The following is a 19,669-nucleotide window of genomic DNA, read 5'->3' as shown; positions in this document are numbered from 1 at the left end:
GGCAGGAGTAAAGCCTAAATAGAAAGGATTTGAGAGAGAATAGGGAAGAATTAAAGCTAGAGTATAAACTACACTTGAATTTTTGCTACAATGAGGAGCAAAGAAACAGGGGCTGGTCAGGGTGATGGGGTCAAGGAGGCTTGTTTTATTTCCCTTTTAGGGTAGGATATATTAGGTTGGTGCAAATGTAATTGTGGTTTCAGAATAAATTTTACATCATCACAACTAGGCTCAGACAAATCTTTATTAATCAAAATAGGAATCATTACTCTGCCAACAAAGATCCATCTAGTCAAAGCTATGATTTTTCCAATAGTCATGTATGGATGTGAGAGCTTGACTACAAAGAAAACTGAATGCCAAAGAGTTGATGTTTTTGAACTGTGGTGTTGAAGACTCTTGAGAGTCCCTTAGACTGCAAGGAGATCCAACCAGTCCATCCTAAAGGAAATCAGTCCTGAATATTCATTGGAAGGACTGATGCTGAAGCTGAAACTCCAATACTTTGGCCTCTTCATGCAAAGAGCTGACTCATTGGAAAAGACCCTGATGCTGGATAGGATTGAAGGTGAAAGGAAACGGGGATGACAGAGGATGAGATGGCTGGATGGCATCACCGACTCAATGGTCATGAGTTTGAGTAAACTCCAGGAGTTGGTGACGGACATAGACATGGACTGCAGCCTGGCATGCTGCAGTCCATGGGGTCACAAAGAGTCAGACAAGACTGAGTGACTGAACTGAACTGACAGTCAACATATTTTTGCCAACAAGAAATAAGTTTGCTTATTCCTGTGTGCTCCAGGATTCAACAAACTCTTGGAAAGCATTTTCTGCCTCCTGCTGGTTGTGGATGTGTTTTTCCTGCAAAAGGTTCTCAAGATGCTTAAAGCGGTGGTATTCAGTTGGCAAGAGGTCAGGTGAATATGGCGGATGAGGCAAAACTCTGTAGCTCAATTCTTTAAGTTTCTGAAGCACTAGTTGTGTAACATGTGGTCAGGCGCTGTCCTGGAGAAGAACTGGGCCCTTTTTGTTGACCAATGCAGCTGCAGGTGTTGCCGTTTTCAGTACGTCTGATTGATCTGCAGAGCATACTTCTCAGAGGTAATGGTTTCTCCAGGATTCAGAAAGCTGTAGTGAAGCAGACCACCAAACAGTGACCATGACCTTTTTTGGTGGAAGTTTGTCTTTGGCAAGTGCTTTGGAGCTTCTTGTAGGTCCAACCACTGAGTTGATCATCACCGGTTGTTGTACAAAATTCCCTTTTTGCTACATGTCACAATCTGATTGAGAAATGGTTCATTGCTGTTGCATAGAATAAGAGAAGACAACACTTTCAAAATAATGATTTTTTTGATTTTCAGTCAGTTCATGAGACACCTGCTTATGGAGCTTTTCTACCTTTCCAATTCACTTCAAATGCCAAATGACCATAGAATGGTCAGTGTTGAGTTCTTTGACAACTTCTCCTGTAGTTGTAGGAGGATCAGCTTCAATGATTGCTCTCAGTTGGTTGTTGTCAACTCCTGATGGCCAGCCACTGTGCTCCTCATCTTCAAGGCTGTTGTCTCCTTTGCAAACCTTCTTGAACCACCTCTGCACTGTACATTCATTAGCAGTTCCTGGGCCAAATGTGTTGTTGATGTTGCAAGTTGTCTCTGCTGTTTTCCAACCCATTTTGAACTTGAATAAGAAAATCGCTCAAATTTTCTTTTTGTCTAATGTCATTTTCTTAGTCTAAAATAAATGTAAAATAAACAGCAAGTAATAAGTCATTAGCAAAAAAAGTAAAGTAATAAATGTGCATTAAGTTGATGTATAATATAACCACACTTAAGAACGTACTCCAATATCAAACAGCAAAGTTCAACGATGCAAAATTGTACTTACTTTTGCACCAACCTAATAGCATAGAAATAAATGCTGATGGGAGTGGATCCAGTAGTGTGTGGGAAGTTAGATGAGAGGAAAAGGAAAGAACTGCTACCATGAATGTTCTTGACTACCTAAGAGAGGATGGGAGGGCTCAGCTTTAGACAGGAACAGGGATGGTCCATGAGCTTCCCTGGTAGTTCAGGCAGTAAAGAATCTGCCTGCAATGTAGGAAGCCTCGGTTCAATCCCTGGGTCAGCAAGACCCCTTGGAGAAGGAAGTGGCAACCCACTCCAGTATTCTTGCCTGGAGAATTCCATGGACAGAGCCTGGTGGGCTAGAATCCATGGGGTTGCAAAGAGTCAGACATAACTGAATGACTAACACACACACACACACACACACACACACACACACACACACCTATGGTCCATCCAGGCACAGACAGGAAGGATGCAGATGCCATGTAGGTGGATGGAAAGAAGAAAAGGTAAGTATATGAAAGTTCTCTTCTTACTGCTCTCATCTTCTCCATGAATTAAGAAACATGACCATCAGCTGAGAGTTTAAAAATGAGGAAGAAGAGTTAGAAATTTGAGGAGAAAGTTAAAGTATGAGATATTTACTTCAGATAGAAATCAGAACAGTTGTTGTCTCTGGAGGTGGTGGTACAGGAATGGACTGGCAAGAGACTTAAGGGAATTTTCTGGGTGTGATGGATGTATTCCATATCTTGATGGGGGTGTGGGCTACACAGTGCATGCATTTGCCAAACCATCACACTTATAATCTGCACATTTCACTGAGCATAAGTTACCCCTCAGTTTAACAAGAAGGAAGAGGAGGAAAAGGAGGGGAATAGGGAGAGAATAAAAGTCACCCAGGAGAATGGAAAAATGGATGGAGAAGTGTGGTGTTAAAGGCCCACTTCAGGTTAATGGTCATTAATTCAATCAACATCCAGGTGATGGTGTGTTATTCAGCTCGCACATTTAGCTGTACAGGTACAGGGCAGACTTGGGTTGATACAGGACTGTGGTTTTGCCAAGCAGGTATTGTGAAGTGAAAGAGCTATGCAAGAGAGTGTTTGTAATGATTGATTGCAGTGATTGTGGCTTTCAAAATAAGGCTGAATACTGTGTGGACTGAATATCAAATCCATTAGCACACTAAAATAGATACCTTGACTGTCAAGGTAGAAACATTCATGTATTTTAGAGAAAACACTTTCTTGTTGATCTGTCTAGTAATCAGCTTCATCGATGCTTCTAATCATCTCTGATTGCATCTTATCCTGTTAAATGTATTCATGTGCTCTTTGAAGGCCCCCCTTTGTGAGCTCAGAAATACATTATTCAACACAAGCACATTCTCTGGCTATCCACCACTTAGCCAGTGACATGTCTATCCTTGCTTTTCTGAGTTTTGGGTAGTAAATTCTGCCATTGTCTTCTGCCAAGACTGACTTCATGGTAAATGCAGTGAATAATGGTCCAGGAGATAAGATTTCAGTAGTGCAATCAAATTTCTTACCTCTGAATGCAACATTTTTTTTGTCTAAGGTCTCAGCTAATAGCTGAATGTCACCAGAATTATAGTGTTCCAGCTTGAAGTTTTAATCATAAATTAAAATTCAAGGAATCTTGTTATCAATAAATTATACCTTACACTTGAAATTTCCCCTCCTACTTTCTGAGCTCCCACATTTGGACAGAAGGATAAAGAGTTGGGAAACTTCCAAGACAAAGAGTTTCATCTTCAGACTGACAGCCTTCATGCCCCTCTCTTCGCTGAAGACCCCACTCATGGTCCCACTGCTCCTTGCTGGGTCTGCAAACACAACAAAGAACGTCCCTTTTGCTCCTTGACCGGGCAATCCTGTATCCTGCTCCCCCCACAATTCATCCACACCAGTTGTTTGGGACAACTTTAGTGGCTTCCCCAGTGGCTCCACGGGCAAAGAATTCGCCTGCCAGTGGAGGAGATACAAGAGATGCGGATTCTATTCCTGGGTCAGCGAGATTCCCTGGAGGAGGAAATGGCTACCCGCTCCAGTATTCTTTCCTGGAAAATTCCATGGACAGAGGAGTTTGGTGGGCTACAGTCCATGGGGCCACAAAGAGTCAGACATAACTGAGTGCACACACAAACACACACAAGGTCATTTTAAAGGGAACATGGCAGGAAAAGGTTAAGCTGAGTGTTAGGTTGGACTTCCTTCATAGTCCAAAGGCAACAGGAACCTAAGATATTGACTGTTACAGGGTTCTCCTTGGGCTCAGACCCAATCTGATCACATGTTGAATCCAATGCCCTCATATCTAAGCATCTCCCTTGAAGAGATTCTTGCCTTTAGTTTTCAGAAGGAAAATTATCTCTTCTGGAAAATTCTGTCCCTCACCTAAAAGAACCCATTTGCATCCCAGAATCTACCCTCCTCCCCCTAGAGAACATCCCTCATCCAGGCCTTTCAGCAGGGTCTTCAGCAAGACAATCAACAGTTAGACATTGACACCCTCATGGTCCTCTAGACGACCAGGGGTTGGAAGGGGAGGGGTTGTCCAGAGTGAGCATAGCCCTCCCACTCACTTTTCTTTTGCAGATTCCCCACAAGGGTGAGCCGAGGGCATTCACCTGTTTCCTAATACCTATTATGCCAAAGTTGACCTGTTACACCAAGTCCATTCACACATCCTCCAGGGACAAACATGATTGCTCATGAACAGTCTAGACCCATAATGAGGAAGAAACTATTTAGTAAAATCAACGTTTTTCCTTCTACAGAGTCAGGAAGTCACCTTACTATACAGAAGAGAATCTAGTTTCTCTCTCACTCCCACATTTTTGATGGACACTTCCTTGGTGAAAAAGAAAAATTTTGAGATACATGCACCCCAGTGTTCATAGGAACACTATTTACAATAGCCAAGATATGGGAGCAACCTAAGTGTCCACTGACAGATGAATGGATTAAGAAGATGTAGTACATATATACAATGGAATACTACTCAACCATAAAAAAGAATGAATAATGCCATTTGCAGCAACAAGGATGAGCCTAGAGATTATCATACTAAGTGAAATAAGTCAGAAGGAAAATGACAAATATTGTATTATATCACTTTTATGTGGAATCTAAAATATGACACAAATAAACTTATCTATGAAACAGAGTAAGACTCACAGATATAGACAACAGACTCGCAGTTGCCAAGGGACGGAGGTGGGGTGGGGGACGGATTGAAAGTTTGGGGTTAGCAAATGCAAACTATTATACAGAGAATGGACAAACAAGACCTTACTGTATAGAACAGGGAACTATATTCAATATCTTGTGATAAACCATAATAAAAAAGGATATGAAAAAATGTAAATATATGTGTAGTCACTTTACAAATAAATAGTCACTTTGCAACAGAAGTTAACCACATTGTAAATGAACTATACTTTAATAAAATTTAAAAAGAAAAGCTTAGAGACAAGCCTCTGTTGTGGGCATGCTCTCATTTTGCTGAGCTCTTGTCTTGTTTAAAATGAAGCAGTGGTCTCTTGCTAGTTCCCACACTGGTGATGCTAGGACCTGGGTAATACATTTCCCAGACACCCTTCTCTCTCCTCCTGCTGATCTCCTTTAAAGGATCAGAGTGGGGCAGAGAAGGGTTCATAGCCTGATGACACCAGAGGCGTGTATTTGACATCAAAATTGAAGACTGGGGACCTATACCTGGGGTAAAGTATGCAATAGGGGAAGAGGCATAAGAGGAGACAGCTATAATAACACACGGAGCAGGTCACAAATAGATTTATAGGCCACACTGCTCCCAGGCCTTTGACTGCGTGAGGAAGGAATTCTGAGGCCCAGCTTGGTCAGATTGCTGGCTCATCAGTTGCCCAGTAGGCTCCCACAGAAATAAAATGTTGAGGGCAGTCCAGTAGTTAGGACTCTATGCTTTCACTGCCGAAGGTGAGGGTTCAATTTCTGGTCAGGGAACTAAAATCCCATAAGCAGTGCAGCCAAATAAATAAATAAAATAAAATAAAAACTTTGAGGTCTGTGAGTCTCACAATATTTTTTTGCTTCTGAGTAACAAATGAAAAAGCAATTCAACAACTATTTGTTAAACATATATACATCTTAAAATACTGACAAGATGGTAAATAAAATTGAGAAGTAGTTGGCCAGGGATAAACTGGTTACTAAATATTAGTACAGATGAAATAAGATACCAGTGGTAAAATATGAAGAGCTACTATAAATCATCAGTACTTTAATGCCAAAATCTTAATTCTGTTAAAGTTTATTCACACCTATTTTTCTAAATCCCAATTATTAACACTGTTACCTAAATTTGCCCAGAAAATGCTTTCACACACACACACATTACTTCATAAAAATCCTCTAAGCGGAGTATTATTATCTTTACTTCTATTCATGAGAAAAGGGCTGGAGGAATTCAGTGGCTTGTTCAAAATCACACAGCAAAAATGAGACAGCCACCTACATCAAGGGGACAAGCCAATTTCTGCCACAAATCTTTGATAGATCTCTTCCCTCTGCTTGAAACGCCCCTCCCCCAGGCTTTGCCTGGCTGGATTCTCATCATCCTGCTGTCATCTCAAATGCTTCTCCCCAGACGACTCTTCCCTAGACACCCTGGCCTAAAGTCACCATCCCTACCCCAAGTGCCTCTCTACCCCAGGAGGCTTTAAAGTATTAAAGCTTCCCTCAAGCAAAACTGGCCCACCACCTGTTCACCTGCTGTTTTTGTAAATACAATGTTATTGAAACACTGCCATGTCCATTCATTCACATACTATATGTGGTTGCCTTCCCACCGCAACTGCAGAACTGAGTAGTTAAGACAGAGATTGTATAACCACAAATCTAAAATATTTATTATCTGGCCTTTTACAGAAAGTTTGCCAATCCTAGCTCTATCCCATTGCTCCATTCATTTTCTTGATAATACTTTTCATAACATGTGTGTGTGTCCCCTGCTTTTAGAATGTAAGCTCCATGAGGGCAGGGTTCATCTGTGGTCTTCACCATTATATCTCTAGCACCTAGGTGATCAATAAATACTGTTGAGTGATAAATGGCTCTTGGTTCATCCCAAGATGATTGTCCCAAGATGATCATCCCAGATGATTGTCTTTATAGTTAGGATAAACAAAGGAGGGAAATATGTGATCTCCTTTGCTGTAATATATTTCATTGGCCATTAACAGTACTTTTTTTGCTTTAAAAACAGGTGTCTGAAGGGCATTGTCATACAATTTAAGATTATTACATTAAATTATTTAAATTAATTGATTGTTATTTAACCAATATTAACCAGGAGAGTGTGCTGCAGTCCATGGGGTCATAAAGAGTCAGACATGACTTGGCGACTAAATAACATTTAATTTTTAAATTATAATAAAATGTGGCATTTTGATGATAATATTAATGCTCATTGATGAAATTTCAAAATCCACGTTAGTCTAAATTCTTAACATTGTATATGTTTTTTCCTAATAAAACAGAGCTGGGAAGCATTACCTACTAAAAATTACACAGTATGGCCATTATAATTTATGCCCTACCTTATTTCTTCCCAACTAGAAGAACCCTGAAACATTCATCATAGAGAATAAATGAGAAAGAAAACTATTCTGTTTCTTCTAGCAAATTCCTATTTGGCCTCATCTAACACCACCTCTTGCCTATTGCTCTGGCCCAAAAGACCAAAGAAAAATTAGGGCGTGGTGAGACAGGAGTTATATGAGGTTACCAGAAGTTGCCTGAGATGAAATAATCAGGGGAAAAAATTTGTAAAATGGCACTCCCCAGGAAGATCCCCTGCAAACATAACCCCAGGTATTGAGAGACTGGTCGTCACTTGTGAGTTTTAGTTTGAGTCAGCGGCCAAGAGTCCAGTCACCTCTGAAACAGAAGACACAGCACGTGACCGTGATTGTCAACAACACTGCGACCTCATCACATATACTTCTTTCAAAAGTCTACTGTGTCGTTTAGATTGTCCAGGGTCTTCCAATTAAAATGTCAGGTAGTTTTATGTTCGAAGCCGAATGACTGTGTTTTCCTCCTCTTTTACTCATTTCCCCCAAAAAAACTTGGATTTTTTTTAACGCTCTTAATCAGAATTGAGAAGCTTACCAGCAGATATTGTCAGAACTCTTAACATACAAAACCAGTTTTCTTTCCCTGCTTTCCCCAATATGTGACTTCAGAATTTAGGAATAAATGCCAAGGGAAAATTTTTAAGGTCTTTTACTTTATGTTTATTGTTCCTATGTCAAGAATACCTATTGTGATAGTTTTATTCAAATAGGAGGCTTACTTCCCTTCTCTGAGCTCCATGTGAAAGGAGTTCCCATGGCTAGAAAACAACAATACACAATGCCAGTACTTCCCTGAAGGATAGACCCATGGAAACTGAAGTACATTTTGTATATAGTGTGTTTATTTAATTTACCCTGATTACCATATTGAATCTAGCATCCCTAATCCTTGTCTATTCACTTGCCCTGCTTTATATTCTTTGTAACGTGAGTCATGTTGTTACTGTTATGTTATCCATGTTATATTACCTTGCTTATGGCAGTATCTGTCTCCCACACTAGCACAGAAGCCCCACAGTCTTACACTCCGCTGAGTCCTCAGAGCTTTGAACAGGACTAGCACATAGTAGGTGCTCAGTAAACATGAGCTGAGTGCATTGGACAGCTTTGGTTGTCCTTGTTGATCATATCCTTTTACTCTCATATTGTTTCTGGGAATCCCTTTGTGTGCCTTTGATTGTGGTAGCCACACCCCTCCAACTCTTCGTCAGAGAACAGCTCTGGGGTTACCCGAGCTGTTTTGCCACCTCATGCAGAGGACCTAAGTGCCTGGGTGCTTACACCTCCCCTGGGCACCCATGGCCACTGACCGACTGAGGGCCCAGCTTACTTGCCCATAATTCCTCAGCTCAGCATCTGTTTCTGCGGAACCAAACCTAAAACACTGAGTAATTGAACATGTGCACTCGAAGATTTCACACAAACTCGAATCATTCCTTAAAATGTTTGCAATAATAACAAAAATGTTGACCACATTTCATTTGATTCCACAGTAAAGGATTGACATTTACCACATGAATCTATGATACAATGAATTATGTGGGGCATTTTATTTTCGGCCATGCTGCATGGCATGTGCGATCTTAGTTTCCTAACCAGGGATCAAACCCGTGCCCCCTGCATTGGAAGCACAGTCTTAACCACTGAACTGCCAGGGAAGTCCAATCTGGGGCATTTTAGAAAGGGTTTGGCTTCAAAAGTGATTTCACAAACAATAACTATAAGCACTGGAAAAAAGAAATGGCTGAGTCAGCCCCCATTAACTATGCAGAGTTATACTTCTCTTGACTAATGCTGTGATTTGAAAAGCACTGCTCTTTTTTAAAAAAAAAAACAGAATTATAACAAAGAAAAATTAAAAATGCATTTGCTCTTAATGTTGCCTGCTTCTCATAACTTCCTGCAAATGTCTTCATTTCTCAGTCAAAATGTGGGTAAAAGAAGTTTACTCTGCATTCTCCAGAATATCATTAGCAAAAAAGAGAGCATGTCTGCAAGACTAATTTTGATCAAATTGTGCTTCATCTAAATATCTAAACACCAGGTTTGCTTCTGCAAATGTCCTTTACTTAGCTTGCCTGTCTCTCAGAATACATTTTCTTCTACTCGTGTGGTAAAAAAAGGACACCAGGTCAAAGGTCAAACCCCAAGTATAACTGACAGATTTAGAAATAGATAATGGCCCACATTTTGGAGTAGAGGTCAATATAATTTTCTGAAATCAATTCTAATAAAAATGACAACCATTTACATTTTCATTTTCCTGCCCTATGAATTTTGCAGTGATGCAGGCAGCAGGCAGTTTCCAGTAACGCTTTTAGAAGTATGACTAACACTCAAGGAAATAAAAGATGACAGTTTTTATAAGCAGTAGCTGGAATTAGTAAGAAAATCTGAATGCCTCCATTTTTATACTTTCTGTTTTCAGGTATGTAGTCTCCACAGCTTCAGTCATCTTGTTACTTCAGCAAAATCTTTATGTCACTCCTGACACCAAAAGTGTATTAATCAAGATCATCAAAAAGCTTGTGTCTCATTTTACTGGGTATGCATCTCTCAAGGCCTGCATAGTCCTGGCTCTGATGATACTACTACAACTTCATGGGATTGCTCTCTCTGGGGTTAGTTCTGAGGAACTGATTCTAGAATCTACACCTCAAGAGACTTTGTTCATTTAGTGATCTCTGCTTCCATGGACTTAGTGTGAACTCATGCTCACTGTAGTCATTTTTGGTCCTGACTCTTACTCTTTTTCAGAAGCTCTGGGCCCACTCATTGGCTTCACCCCAGCTCTTCCCCCACTTTAAACAGCTCCAGTAGGACTTCCAGGGTATCACATGTTTGGCCCATAGTGGAGTATCCATTTTCAAATGTCTCATCCAACTTTCTAGGGCAAAATATCTATGAAGATACATAAATGCTAAGAATCTAACATAGTCCCAGAGAGTGCAACTTCCATTTATTTTATGCAAAGAATCAGGCAACACATACAAAAATTTTGATAACTGTGTATTTGTGACTTGAGTTTAGCATTATCAAGACTGTGCAGAAAAGCACATCTGGAATCTTTCTGGGTATGTCTATTTAATATTTTGTTGCATAGTAATTATGTACAAGTTGTAAGCAGTTTTCATAAGTTGCTGATTATTTTGACCAAGCCATGTTTTATAGTTTTTGTTGCGTGTTTCTTTGTTTTTTAATGTGTATGTACATGTGATTTAATACTGTTTGTAAATATCAATATGAACATATTTCCCTAACATCATATATAACCAAACAATAATGATCCTAGTCCAGAGACTGACCCCCAATTGCTGGGGTAACCAGGGAGCTGTCCTCACCCACACCCTCTGTGGTCCTAATTCAGCCATGAACTTCAGTCCTCCATCCAGCCCCCATCCTCAAACAAGGATAAGTTAATCATAAAATTCCTAGGACGTGTGAGGGAATGACATGGAAAGAAGAGCAAGGCCAGATGGGAAGATGGCAGGCAACCCCAAATGAGAGAGCAGTGAGGAGGGTAAATTTCTGCAACAGACCTGGAAATTTCTACAACCACTGGTATAGTCCTGGAAGTCCTAGGTGGATACAGAACACTCAGAAAAGCCCACATTGATGTGAAAGCTATCATGACCCACTACCAGCAAGACGGTCCTGCAGACCCACAGAACTCCTGGCCAGCTCGCTACCTGGACTCACCCCAGGTGTTTCATTACTCAACCCACACAGTTTAAATTATTGAATTTTTTAGATTCTGCTTCTCCCAATTCTTTATGGTAGATATTTAGTGTAGATTTTGCTATATATACTTAAATGGGGGAAAGGGAACAGGAAAAATATAGGAGTAAAATAAATATATGTTTTTAACCAAATGATATCCTACTGTAAGAGGATGCAGGAAATCAGGTAGTATTAGTCATCCAGGCATGAGAGTGGGGCTCCCTGGACCAGGGGTGTGGCTGCAGGGCAGAATGAAGTGGAGGTATTCTGGAAGCTATTTTGTAGTTAGAATCAACAGAAAGTGAGGTTGGTCAGGTGCAGGGTGTGAGAAGCAGGAAGGGTCAAAGGAAGCCTCAGATTTCTGACTTATGCCTCTGAGTAGACGTCAGTGTCATTTATTGACATAGGAAACACAGAAAGAAGAGAGGTTTGAGCAGAAACAATGATGTCTTCAGCTTTGGGCCACTGTTTCTGAGCTACCTGTGGGACACTTCAGCAGACTTTGAAGATACAGTTGTGAATCCAAGCAAGAAGCAGCCACTGATGTCAGCAGTGACAAACTAGGTGGCCTTCTGTTCTTTGCAGCCAAGGAGGCCTCTTAAAGATGGGCTGATTATCCCACTCCTCTGCATATATCCAGACAGAACTACAATTCAAAAAGATACATGCACACCTATGTTCATAGCGGTAGTGTTCACAATAACCAGGACATGGAAACATCCTAAATGTCTGTAGACAGATGAATTAATAAAGAAGATGTGGTACATATATACAATGGAATACTACTCAGCCGTAAAACAGAATGAAATACTACCATTTGCAGCAACACGGATGGACCTAGAGATTACCATGCTAAGTGAAGAGAGTCAGATAGAGAAAAAAAAATATCAAATGATGTGACTTATATGTAGAACCTAAAATATAACACAAATGAATTTATCTATAAAACAGACTCACAGACATACAGAACAGACTTGTGGTTGCCAAAGGGGAAGGGTAATAGGGGAGCAAAGAATTGGGAGTTTGGGATTAACAAATGCAACATTATATATCCTGTTGCATAGCAAAGGGAACTACATTCAATCTCCTGTGATAAACCACAATGGGAAAGAATACAAAAAATAATGTGTATATATATATATATATATATAAAATAATGTATATATATTTATAATGTATGACTGAATCACTTCTGTACAGAAGAAATTAACACAATGTAAATCAACTACAGTTTAATAAAATACAATTTTTAAAAGTATGGGCTGACTGACTGGTAATTACATACATTGGAGTGCATCTCCTTTAGGGCCATTAACACACTCTGTAGCCCTCTTTGCTTACACTGCTCTCAAATAAATAGCACATCTGAAAGATCAATGCCAATTCCACATCCATTAGAGTCTGCAAATCAAAATTTGTTGTCGAGTAACATGTGAAGTGAAACAAATAGCACTCAAAGGTATGTAAGAGATTCTTCTGTGCTAACTGATACTATTCATGAATCTCTCTGTCATCATTCATTAGGCACAAGTTTCAACCCTGGGCAAGGTGGTACTGTGTCACCTTCCAGGGGAAGTCACAGACACAATCAGAAATGGTGCTGATTCATAAATGCCTCCTAGTATATTGTCTATCACATCATCAAGAGCAATTGTCCCCATTTGATACACTGCCTGACAAAAAAGAACTTTTTTTTCTCCTGAAATTTGAAACACAATGTATGCTGGAGTTGAGTTAACCTTTCTAGGACAGGGATATCAACATTTCAGTGTTGCAAACCAACCGAAACTAATTTAATCAATCAACAACTGTCAGATTAAAAGACTCTTGCCTCTACAAACTCACTACTGGGTGGATGTTATAGCAGAAATCTCAGACCAAATGTTTCCCTGTATAGAAATAGCTTCATAATCAGGAGAAAAACCTGGTAATTCTAAGAGGAGTCCTTGTTCTCTGTCCTAAATAACATACAATTAGCATACTGCAAGAAGAGGCGATGGTAATCCTAGGGTTATCAGGTGGCATCCACTGAGTAGGGAGCTCAGGACGAACGGTATTCTAGATCTTGGGTCCTAACTCCAAACATGTTTTCCTGCTGTTCCTGTTTATTCTTGTGGTTTATTTAATCAAAGGAGGTAGGACCCATTAAGTCTTTGTAACTAACCACATATCATTTACACTGTGGATTCCACCAGTAAAATATTATTCCTAACATCTCCTATGCTAATCAACAAGTCCTGTGGTATAGCTTAGATGCCTAGGAATTTCTCTGGTGGTCCAGGGGTTAAGACTTCACCTTTCAAGGCAGGGGATGCAGGTTTGATTCCTGGTAGGCGCTGCGGCTGTGACGGACCGCACAGAAGCGTGGCCATGCAGAAACGTGGCCGAGAGGAGCTACCCCTTGCTCAAGGTCAGGGGTGGCGACGGAGAGCACCAGGCTGAGACGGCGCAGGAGCGGCCGAGAGGAGCTTCCCCACGCCGCCGGAGGTCAGGGGCGGCGGCCGAGAGGAGCAACCCCGCGTCCAAGGAGCGGCAGCTGCACGGGCGCAGGAGGGCCAAGAGGAGCTACTCCACGTTCACGGTCAGGAGGGGCGGCCGGGAGAAGATACCCCTCGGCCAAGGTAAGGAGCAGCGGCTGCGCTTTGCTGGAGCATCCCTGAGGAGATACCCCAAGTCCGAGGTAAGAGAAACCCAAGTAAGATGGTAGCTATTGCGAGAGGGCATCAGAGGGCAGACACCCTGAAACCACAGTCACAGAAAACTAGCCAATCTGATCACAGGACCACAGCCTTGTCTGACTCAATGAAACTAAGCCATGCCGTGTGGGGCCACCCAAGATGGGCGGGTCACGGTGGAGAGGTCTGACAGAATGTGGTCCACCGGGGAAGGGAATGGCAAACCACTTCAGTATTCTTGCCTTGAGAACCCCATGAACAGAATGAGAAGGCAAAATGATAGGATACTGAAAGAGGAACTCTCCAGGTCAGTAGGTGCCCAATATGCTACTGGAGATCAGTGGAGAAACAACTCCAGAAAGAATGAAGGGATGGAGCCAACGCAAAAACAATACCCAGTTGCGGATGTGACTGGTGACAGAAGCAAGGTCCGATGCTGTAAAGAGCAATATTGCATAGGAACCTGGAATGTTAGGTCCATGAATCAAGGCAAATTGGAAGTGGTGAAACAGGAGATGGCAAGAGTGAATGTTGACATTCTAGGAATCAGCAAACTAAAATGGACTGGAATGGGTAAATTTAACTCAGATGACCATTATATCTACTACTGTGGACAGGAATCCCTTAGAAGAAATGGAGTAGCCATCATGGTCAACAAGAGAGTCCAAAATGCAGTACTTGGATGCAATCTCAAAAACAACAGAATGATTTCTGTTCATTTCCAAGGCAAACCATTCAATATCACAGTAATCCAAGCCTATGCCCCAGCCAGTAACACCAAAGAAGCTGAAGTTGAACGGTTCTGTGAAGACCTACAACTTTAAAAATGATCCACATTTTTAAAAAAAAATAAGAGAGAAGAGCAATCCTATTTAAAAAAAAAAAAAACAAACAACAACAAAAAAAAAACAACCACTAAAGGGAAGCTTCTTGGAAGCAGACTCCTAGTTAGAAGGCTTCCAACCTTGCCTGGAAAATGTATTTTTAGTTTAAGCATCTCCAAATGTTAGTTTTAAGTCCCCAGGACTTACATTAATGTTAACTTAAACCTCTGTATATCATAAACAGAAATATTTTAAGGCAAAAATCTCACAACGACAATATGACACTCTGGTTCTTAATTTTATTATTGCTTTGATGTTAAAAAATAGAACCAAAACTTCAGAGCGTGCGTTATATTCCAATTATCTTTTTCTATGTAACAGATCATCTCAAAGCTTAATAGAATCTCACATACAGCACAGTGATTGTAGTTAATAATACTGTGTTGTCTACTTGAAAGTTGCTAAAGGAGTAGATCTTAAACATCCACACCACAAAAAAAAAGAAATGGTAATTATGTGACCTGATTTATAGTCATCAACATTTTGTAATAGATAAGTGTATCAATTCAACATGTTATACACCTTAAACTTACACAATGTGCCAATTATATCTATTAAAAAATAACTTAGAGAATAAAAGAACAATCATTTATTGCATCACAATCTACAATTTGGTTATGGCTAGTTGGGGGGCCACAATTCCCCTCTGCAACAGGATATCTGTGCCTCAGCTGAGGAACTGGAAATAATGAAAGTGGGAGGGGCACTTAAATTCCAGGAAGTCCTGGACTCACCTGTCTGGTCCTGAACTTCAAAGACTCAAATGGACTCAGCTGGAACTGCCAAGCTGGACATCCATAGGTGGCCTCTCCGTGTGTTCTGAGCTTCTGACAGAATAACAGCTGGACTTCCAGGGGGAGATCCCCCAGAGCTAGTGCTATGAGAGGCTCAGAAATTGCACAGCTTCACCTCTGCAATGTTCTATGGTGATAAGCAAGTCCCAAGACGCCCCATATCCAAGGGAGGGGAATGAGACCTCATCTCTAGAAGGGCAGTGGAAGGTTACACTGCAGAAAAGTAGATGGGAATGGGAGATATGGTAGCCCATCTTTGGGAAACACGAGCTACACAGGCTAGGACACCAAAATGAGTAACACACAGTCTCTGGGTACTTATCCTCAAATAACTCATAATTTAGTTGTGCAAGTAGAAAAATCAACTAATAATTACAATCTAAAACAGATGACAATAGATCAGGTGTCAGCAAACTGAAGCTCACTGCCTGTTTTTGTAAATAAATTTTTATCGGTACACAGACATGCTCATTCATTTACAATTTTCTACAGCTGCTCTCATGCTACAATGGCAGAGCTGAGTCATTTTGACAGATAACATGTGGCCCACAAAGCCTAAAATATTTATTTACTTGCCCTTTAGAGAAAAAAATGTGCTCACACTTCCAGACAATTCTAGTATAAAATGCTTTGGCAGTACTGAGGAGGGAAAAATTAAAACTTCTGTGGGAATTTCAAAGATGTCACCCAAAAAAGGAAAAAACTTAAGCTCTTTTTTATTCAATGATTTATTCTTATTTACCTTGCCTGGGCCTTCCTTGGTGGCTCAGATAGTAAAGAATTGGTCTGCAGTGCAGGAGACCTGTGTTCAATCCCTGGGTTGGGAAGATCCCCTGGAGGAGGGCATGGCAACCCACTCCAGTAATCTTGCCTGGAGAATCCCCAAGGACAGAGGAGCCTGGTAGGCTACAGTCCATGGGGTCTCAAAGAGGAAGGATTTAAGGATATTTACAAAGATAAGCAGCGGACAGCAGAAGTGTTGGGAAGCAGGCATTCCAGGCAAAAGGAAGAACACACAATAAAACAAGTCTAAGCAGGTGAAGAGGGTGGTATGTTCAGAGCACTAGAAAGAGCTCCATGTATTGGACCATGTGGTGGATGTTCCAGGCCCAGGAAGGAATGAGAGTTCACAGGAGAGCAAGAAATATGAAATTTGAAACATGGAACCCAATAACTCTCAAGGGAGTAGTGATGAAGGCTGAACCCAGGCAGGGCCACTAAGAATGCAAAAGCAAGATTATGTCCAGATACCCACAGAGATCATTACCTCTCTTATTCAGATGTCTCTTCCTTTGTGACCTCATCAGAGCAATCTTCTCTAATCAATGTTTCTAAAATGGCAACTCCCTTCTGTAAGTTTTGTCTCCTTACCCTGCTTCACTTTTCTTCCTAGAGCTTAATACCAGCTACCATTTTATAGTTAGTTGTCCACTGCCTATTTAAGAACTTGGACTTTATCTGCCTTGTTTCTTGCTGCGACCCCAGTACCTGGCACACAATAGATGCATTTGTTGAATGAACAAATGAATGAATAAATAGAAAAATGTCAAAGGGCAGTGGCCACAATTCAGAGACAAATGGGAGAAATGGGAGGTGGGCAGAGGAAAACACCAGGGATCACTCCAAGTTTCCTAGCTCAAATGGCTGGGTAGATGCTGCAGCCATCAACCATGGGGAGAAGAACAGGTTTGGAGGGGAATGAGGCATTGGGTAAAGAGATGCAAGTTTGATTTTCGACGTACTGAGTTCAAGGTTCCTGGGAAGCCTCTTCAAGGAGTTGTTGAATAGGCAGCTGGGGATATAAAAATGAAGATTAGGAGAAAGGAACAGATCAGGTAGATTTGAGATCACCTGAGGACAGGAAACAGGTGATGCCATAGGAGGATATGAGATCTTCCAGGAAAAGGCATCGAGAAAGAAGAGAGGTGGTGACTATATCTGGGAGGAGAAAGCACCCTTTATAGAGCTGCCAGAGAAGAAGCAATCCAGGAGACTTGGGGGCTGTCAGAGAGGAAGAGAACTAGACAAGAGCCGGTGTCAGGTGAACCAAGGCAGGATATTTTCAAGAGAGAGAATGGCCGACAGATTCAGATACAGCCAAAAGCTTGTGATAGGAGAGGTGGTGAGGGGGTCCCCCAAGGAGTTTCTAGAATGGTCCCGTGGTGACTCATACTGTTTAGCGTCAGTTACAATTTAGAGAATTTGCTGTAATTTCTATGACTTGATTCCTTGTTTTCTGCCAGGCTTGTTTTCTGCTATGGATCTGCTCTTAGATCCATGGATCTAGAGACCAAAATTTTATTTATATAGTTGACAGTCTCTGCTGTCTCTGTGAGCAGATAAATCTGTGGTAAAGAGGATATTAATCCAAGCCGTTTTAATAATACCACAACTGCAAACCATCTGGGCAGATCATTAGGCTGTCTGTTCCCTGGCTAATGAACTCCTGTCTTGGGTATGTAACAACAGCAACAAAGTGTAGTCTCTGTTTTGCGTATGAATAGACACTTAAGAGGTTTATTGCAGTCATTAACTGAGGTGATGAGGCTCTTCAACAGACCCAGCAGAGAACGCTTGGCTAAAGATGCTCAAAACTTTCTTTGAATTTCAACCAATGTCTTTCATCCTCTCCTACCCACTGTCATCTCGATTTGACAACTATCAGCCCATGAAACTGTTCTCTCCACATCAGGACCAGACACGTCCTGACCAAATTCAATGATCCCTTCATTCTCACTGGCTGCTTCTCACCTGTTAGCTACCATCTACCTTTACCCTCTCCTGGAAAGCTCTTTTCCTTTGGTTTCTCTGATACCAGGTTCTCCTATTTCACTACATATTTCTTCTTTATTTCTTTTAGTGGATGGATTTTCCTTTTTCTTCTGTCCCTAACTGTAGCCTTCTCCTAAAATCCAGTCTTTAGTCTTCATCCTCTTAAACTCATCCTTATCTCCTCTGCTTCTCTGTTCTCCTATAGTTTTCTAACTGGTCTTGTAGTTTACATATTCTTTCAAAGATGTCATTACACAGAACATGATCATATATAATATATATGCTATATACAATATGGCATATATACAATGTATTAGTAAGGATGCTGCTTGTTTAAGTGGTCAGTGGTCAACTTAGAGAATTCCTTTGTATTGAATTTAGAGAAGATATTCTGACATAGGATATATATATATATATATATATATATATATATATATAAACAAAGCACTTTGAAAAAGACTATTTAAGACTTATCTAAGGATCAAATTGGGCAGAGTTTAATCCAGATTGAGCACAAGACCAGTTCAATTAATAAAATACATATTCTATTATAATTATATTACATTAAGATTAAATTTCATTAAAATTAAATTGTTAATCGAAGGGCACTGTGGTAGGTGCTGGGGCTTCCCTGGTGGCTCAGATGGTAAAGAATCCGCCTGCGATGCAGGAGACCCAGGTTCAGTCCCTGGCTAGGGAAGATCCCCTGGAGAAGGTAATGGCTACACAATCCAGTATTCTTACCCGGAGAATTCCATGGACAGAGGAGCCTGGTGGGCTACAATTTATGGGGTTGCAAAGAGTCAGACGTGGCTGAGCAACTAACCCTTTCACACTTTCACACATGGTAGGTGCTAACAGACGTAACAGCATAAAGGCAGTCACACCAAAGCTAATTAAAGCTATTTCTACAATTCATCACAGAGGTTAAATGTACATTATTTATTTCACATACTTTCTTTAATAAGAATTTAAGTTATTTAATATTACATAGGCTTATCTTCTACATAAAGTTTATCATTTATCTGTAAGCATTAAGACTTTAAAGTCTTTAAATAAATCTTTTAGAATCTAAAAGTGTACATTGCACACTGATAATATTATAAAATTTTCTGTCATTTCCATCAAATACTAGATTTTGCCTGGCACCTGCTGTCAACAGATCCTTAGAGACAAAGACGTTAATTTGTTTCATGGAATGGATGAAGTCATTTAAGCTCAGTCAAAAATAAACATGCAGCCCAAATACAGTAAGTGATATGAAAAGTTGGCCCTTCGATGGAATCCTTTTCAAGTTTTCCAATTTCTGCCACACGTATCTTTTTCT

General features: G+C 40.7%; 1 long non-coding RNA gene across 1 annotated transcript in view; it reads right to left on the bottom strand.

Moving 5' to 3' along the window:
* Positions 1–242: 242 nt before the first annotated feature.
* LOC110134549 (uncharacterized) overlaps positions 243–19,669 on the bottom strand; it is a 39,461-nt gene continuing 20,034 nt past the window's right edge. The window contains exon 5 of the long non-coding RNA XR_011488277.1: positions 243–1,737. This is a non-coding gene — a long non-coding RNA (uncharacterized lncRNA). The remainder of the gene's footprint in view (positions 1,738–19,669) is intronic.

This window comes from Odocoileus virginianus, chromosome 1 (assembly GCF_023699985.2).
Source record: "Odocoileus virginianus isolate 20LAN1187 ecotype Illinois chromosome 1, Ovbor_1.2, whole genome shotgun sequence".
Lineage (NCBI taxonomy): Eukaryota > Metazoa > Chordata > Mammalia > Artiodactyla > Cervidae > Odocoileus > Odocoileus virginianus.
The sequence above is the reverse complement of the archived record's forward strand: the minus strand, read 5'-3'. Positions and strand labels throughout refer to the sequence as shown.